The sequence below is a fragment of the Meleagris gallopavo genome, chromosome Z (assembly GCF_000146605.3).
Source record: "Meleagris gallopavo isolate NT-WF06-2002-E0010 breed Aviagen turkey brand Nicholas breeding stock chromosome Z, Turkey_5.1, whole genome shotgun sequence".
Classification (NCBI taxonomy): domain Eukaryota; kingdom Metazoa; phylum Chordata; class Aves; order Galliformes; family Phasianidae; genus Meleagris; species Meleagris gallopavo.
The window spans coordinates 21,844,862-21,851,565 of record NC_015041.2 but is presented as its reverse complement, the minus strand read 5'-3'; positions in this window follow the sequence as shown (position 1 = coordinate 21,851,565).

The window sequence follows — 6,704 nt, the reverse complement described above, 5'->3', positions numbered from 1 at the left end:
AAAAAGATTTAAAAATAGAAAACAAGCTAGAAACTACCTCATATCCAGCTACAATTTGACCTCACTGGGCAAGGAGTAAGCTACCTTTCAAATAACTGTGTTAAGAAGTTGAGTAGTATCTTGAAACATCAAGGATTTTCTCTAACTAGGCACGGAGAAAGAGAAAGTGCATTGTCAAACAAACACCCCAAGCAAATGCTGCTAGCAGAGGAATAAGGACAAGTTCCTTCCCATTTTCAGGGAAGGATGGAACTCGTGAACCATCATGCAATTCCAGCCATTGGAAAGCCATCAGCAACTCCTGGGCTCCTTACCACAAGTGAGCTCTGCAGATCACTGCTCCCTCTCTCACCTGCCGCCCTGCTGACAACACCTGGGACTTCCAGTTAGGGCTGCTGCAGTGTGAAGAGGTGGTTTCATTAAGCAGTCTGTCCAGTGAAGGCAGCAGGATTGTGAACAAGAAAACAAGACTAAAAAAGAGACAAGAGAGTCAGTGGCTAGCCTTGTCCATGCCCCTCCACAATGGGCGCTACCACTGCTCTACAGGAAGTCAATAAAGGCACAGGATCTTCTGCTACATGCCTGATGCAGAAACACAAGCACAGTGGTGCAGCCTGCCTGGACTTGGGACTGTGACCATCTTGGTGATGGGCACAGCACCCCAGTGGCAAACATCCCTGCAGAGTAGTGTGCTGGAGTGGAGGGACTGTGTCTGTGACTGTGGGGACGGCAACCCAATGGACTCGGCCCACTGACACAGGGAGGAGAGGCCAGAGGAGCCGCTTGGACTATGGATTACCTGCATCAGCTAGTAAGGTGTAGCACTGATTAAGAAGCTTGTTCAAATTGCTTTCACTGTGATTCATAAACTCTTCATGCAAATTCATATGTTGGGATGAGGAAGCTGGATATTTAATTTAAATAAGAGACATGGTTGTGAATATTAGGCTTTTACACTGTTAGCAGTTACCCATCAGATGTTAACAAAATCTGATATGCAACAGTTTTACATATCCCCTTGTGGGAGAAAGATCAACTTGCAAACCGCTTTATAAATCAGCCACACTGTTAGAGTTAGGCTACTGTATCTAAATGGCTTTTAGATATGCTTCCTCTTTTAAGCCACCATATTTACAAATGAAAGCTTTTTCAAACCACGTCTTTTAATATAATTTGCATATTTAGTAATACATTGATTAACATTAAACACGGATTATTGCAATTTATTTCAGAAACAGATGGGATGCATTAAGTGAAAAGCCAGAGCGTTTAAACACAGTGCACTCACAGGCTGACTCCTGATGAGTGATGAATGCAGGAACTTTATTAACTAACAAGAAAAAGAGAAAGGAAAGAGGAAAGGACACTTGTCATGCTGCCTACTTCTCAAGTGCCTTCCTCACTTGAGAGTCCAAGAATAATTTCCCTTAAAGATACTTTAAAACAAATGCTCTTCGCGTGAGTGAGTTTGGCGAAGGCGAAGCGGTGCCCGCGGGTCGCGCGGAGCGGACGGAGCTGCCCCAGCCGCGGGACCGGCCCCGCGTGCCGCCAGGTGGCAGCCGCCCCCCAGGCACATTTCTCCATCACCGTCCTTTTTTCCGCGACCCCAGGGAACTTCTCGGGATGGTGGAAAACTCCGTTTGTTTTCCCGATATTCGAAATAGTCTCAAAGCATCTGCTTTTCGCATACGCAGCCTTTAGATAACTGGAGGAGCACCCCGCCTCTGCTATAGGCTGTGAAGCTCTTTGCGCTTGCAAGCACATCGGCAATATGCAGTATTCTGAGACAAAAATAAGGTTTACATAACCTGCAGTAATCAACTATGTGGATGCACATGCTTTTTCGATTGCAAAATGAGCATTAAGAGCAGCACTATTAATCATTACTCAAACCTTATTTGTTCACAGATACTCTTTGCTCAGAGAAAGCATCCTTTCCAAAAAACACTTCAGCGGTCGTTCTTTTGTTTTGTCTTGTTTTGTTCGTTTTGTTTTGTTTTTCCTATTTATTTAGAAAAAGGACATTGAAATAATTCCAAGAAAGGAGTAGATAGGCCTGTGGAAGGCAAGTCTGTAGATATGCAGTATTAAATATGTTACGTTAAATGTTAAATGTTTATGTTAAATGTTATTAAATATAACAGTCCAACATCTGAGTGGACTGACTCCCATATCCAGAGAGGAACATTGAGGAAGGGATTGCTTACGTGTGCCCCACTTCCTACAGCGTTAAGAAGGTATGTTTGCTGCCGTGCACCAGCAGACTTGAAGCCTGACTCAATGCCTTTGTTTATATCTTACTTAAATTAGCTTTCTGTATAATTAACAATGCAGCCAAATAGCCTGTCAAAAATTGAAGTGCTACAGTTAAAATAAGCTTTGACACTTAATAGATCTGTTCTTGTAGGTTATATAAATGTTGTTTATGTAATACCCATTCCTTTTGTTTTATGCCCTTTACGCTTTTAACAGAAATTCCTGAAGCAGGAGGTAGAGATCTCCAAGGGGAGCAGTTCTGCCTTCCTGCCCTGGCTTTTGCTTCCAAGGGACTCTATTCTCCTCCCACACAGTGGCACAGAGGCTGACCGTTTTGAACTGTGTAGGAAGGAAACCATCCTGCCCTTCCACACATCCTGCATGCCGTACTCAGACAGGCAGGCAGCATATTTGTGTTTCTTCTTCCTTGTTACCAAACATAAATTGTTGCAGATATGGGAAATGCAGACTGTATCTGTCAGAGCACACAGCTGAGGGGTGGGGAAGCATTCTCCTTCAGCAAAGCCTAAGGGAAGAAACCAGGGAAAGCATTGTACTGCAGAGGTTACTTGGGAAGGAGTTTGCTCCACTGTTTTTTTGTTTTTGTTTTTGTTTTCCCTCCCACCCCAAATAGAAGATGTAAAATCAGTGGAATCCTTCTGAAGTTTAGCTCTCAAATCCCAACATTTCCCCAGACTCTATGTGGACCAAGGGGAACTTGCAGAAGGACAGAAACATCTGTGCTCCAGTCACTGTGGACAGTCAACCAACCCAGTGTTGTGGCTCACAGGGACTGCTCAGGGAGATAAATATTTATTTTTCCACCCCAGTCTTCCCTCTCTGTCCTTTGGGATTGATGGAGTCCTTCAGAGGGGAGAGGTTTTAGAGCCATTTCTGTGCAAGGAAGGGATTGAGCCATGTACAACAAGGGCAACTCCTGCACAGTCCTAGGCACACATCTGCACTGGCATAGGGATTCATCCCCAGCACTGCTTCCTCTCCTGCAGTCCAAATGAGAGAAGGCACGTGGCTTTAGAAGTTCAGATCCTTCCCATATCTCTTCATCTCATTTCAGCTTAGGCTGTAGACCACCTTCACTAACTCACCTAAGCCTCTTAATCTCCTTGTCCCTCCACTATTTTCCCTTCATTTAGTTCTGTGCTACTGTTATAATATGCAATTCTGGCTACTGCTTTGGATTACACTTTTTTTTTTTTTTTTTAGGTAAAGATGTTGCTCACAAAATAGCTGTGTTGTACCCTCATTTAAATCTCTTTCCCGTTAACCAACCATTTGAAGACACCTGGGTAAGCTTCAGAGCATTCAACAGAAAATTATTCTGAAAAGAGATCATGATGTATTTAGGGGGGGAAACAAAGGATATGGAGAAGTAACTCATGAGCTTTTTAGAACATACTGGCTCTCCCAGCACCGGGAGAGAAATTCTTTGTTAACGTTCTGATTTGCTGTGGCACAGAGCCAACGTTTCAGTTACAATATAAAAAGCACCCCAAAATTACCAACATCTCCTTTCTTCTGCCTTCAAAGTTTTATTAAATACTCAGAAGTATTTTAAAAGGTCAGTTACCCATTTTGCTGCTATCAGGGGATTACTTTAACATGAAGTGTTTGTCTCCTGTTGTGAGTAGTGAAAATCCCCCTGTATCCAGCATGTTTTGTTTGGATTGAGATGGCATGCAGCTGATGGCTGTGACCTTCATGGTGGCTTAGATCCCTGGCTGGCACTGATTTTTGATTTAGTGCCGATCTGCTGCGCTTGTCACAGGCTGCAAGGTGCTTTCCATGCACTAATGGAACAGCTCAAGGGCAGAGGGGCCCTGTAAATGTCTATCTTTCACCAACACTGTGCTAAATAGAGAGCTGAGTTTTCTACATGTGAATGACAGACCCTGAGATTATATACAGTAGAGAACTGGGAGTTCTTCCGCCTGAGCTGATGCTTGGCGGTAAATAAATGTCACTGTAAAATGGGAAGTTTTTATTATTCTGAGTGGTAATTAATGTAAGTGTACAGTGTTAAACAGAATATGTAATATTGCCTATATATCCACATCCAGTGGCGGGACCTAGGCATACACAGACCACGTGCCCCATAACCAGCAGTGTATTTCCTTTGAATCCTAGAGGATTTGTACCACAGCTCGGTTTGACACATCTGCATTAATAACTCATTAATAAATCCTGATCCTTAATAACATATTCAGCTGAAAATGAATTCACCCCCAGCTCTGCCTTGAAGGAAACCAGCACATGGCAAAGGCTCTCAGGTTAACTCTTTGCTTATTCACCAATATAAGGAGCAGAGACAGCCCTGCAGTGCTTACCCAGGGAAGATCTCCAGTAAGGCTTGGTGGACTGTTCTTCTGTGGACAGGTGCAGGGAGAGGCCATTCAGTTTGTCAGCTGTAGAGAGAATAACACAATGCAGCTTACTACCTTAACAATTCTATAACCCTGACATTTTCCACAAAACAGGTCTATGGAGGATAAACATATTCTTTGTGCTTAGAACATCACATTGAGGTGATATACAATTTCCATATAATAAGTGCCAGTTGGAATATTCAGACTACACACACACACACACACACAGAAAGTGATAATAAATGCATACCCTCTTAAGTGCAATGGAGCAAATCATACCCTTAGCTTCTGCTTGCAAGTCCTGGATGAAATCATAATGAAGGAGAGCTCTGTGTTGAATTGAGGAATGAGGAACTCAAAGGCCAGAACTGTTTCTCTCTCAACTGGTCTGGTCTCTCTTGATCATTGGAAAGTGATCTGTTTGTTAACTATGAACTGCTTCTGAAAGTTGTTGGCTTAGTGATTAAAGTTGACATCACATTTCTGACAGACAGAAACAAACAAAACCTGTGCTTTACTTATGGATATTGCTGGGCTAATTAATTACTATTATTGGAATGGAACAAGAGTCTTATGGATGAAGAACACCATACAGGGCTAAAGCCCTGACTTCTTTCAGTGCTTTTCAGGCTGAGGGTACAAGGGCCACCTTCCCTGCCCTGACACCTGGGGCTGTGCCCACTCCCAGCTCTCAAGATCCACAGACATCTGAGTCTTTGGCCATGCCTGTTGGAAAGGTGCTGTCAAGAATCTGGCCCTGTTAGTGGAAGATACTGGGACTTCTGATCCAGGAAACTACCACTGGGGGAAAGGTTTGGGCATCAGTAACCAAAACTATATGAATCTTCATAGCAGTTGGCCTGTTGAGACACCACAGATAGGCACAATTATTAATACCTAGAAGACAATATACCTTCTGCTTTGGTGCAACTGTGATGTTCAAACACGAACAAACATCCCCAGGTAGTCCCATATGTACAATATCACAGGGCTTCATTAGCAGGGAACAAGAAAAGGACCCAGTTCACCTTTTGGTGTGTTCTTGTAATACAAGAATAAAGCAAGTATAGAGCAAATTTTCTTTGCCCCAGTCATAATAAAACTATTGCTGGAAATTAAAAAAATGTATAGACTGGACACAAAAGCATGACTTTACCTAGCACATAGATGACATTGTTCAAGAACATTTCATCTTTACATCAACTTCTCTCTGTGAAGCTGTCAAGGTCAGTAAAACCTTGGGTCATCTGCTGCATAAGTGCCAGCTGCTGAAGTCAGAGCTGCTGGAGGATGAGTCTCTCAGAACACTCCTGCCTCCCAAGCCTGTCAATTGTTGGAGAATCCCACATATGCTCTCCCAAAGCTCTTCCACCCTTCCTCGTCCCTTCCTGCCATTTAGGTTTCCTCACACAGTGTATGTTCCCGTGCTGCTCCAAACATGTCTACCTTCTGGGGTGGAAAAATGTGAGTTAAATTAGTTCTTTTAGCAGTGTTAGTTCAAAACCATTTTAGCAAAATTTGCTGGAGGTGTTCATTGCATTCTCTCTTGTTTGACTGAAGAGCAGTATGTACAGAACTTACCGCCTGTGAACCATAAATCCCTGCAGTTGATCCACTCCGCAGAGGCATCAATAGATAGATAATGCAGACCTTATATCCTATGGAAGACCTTCTCCTTATCTTCTTGTGTTTTTTTAAAGTGTCTAATTCAGGCTCATGTACCTAAGACCCACATTCTGTGACAATCTCTGGTCCTGGGGTCAGAGCAGGCATTGTGTACATGTGAGCCTGAGCACTCTGTCCCTGAAATGGCCAGAGAGTCCCAAAGTGAAGAATATTAAAAGCTAATTTTCAGTTTTAATTTTAGAAAAAGCTGCTTCAGTATTATGCAGTACAGAGATATCTCATTAGCTCTTAGAAGATCCCTGCCTTTGGAGAGCTCTTTCGCTGTGCTAATGGCACTTTGACATTTTGTGGATTACTCTTTCAGGTTCCATAATCAATTTAACATTAACATTCATGTAAACTATTAATGAAATAATATTAAAAAAGAAAAATGTTCCT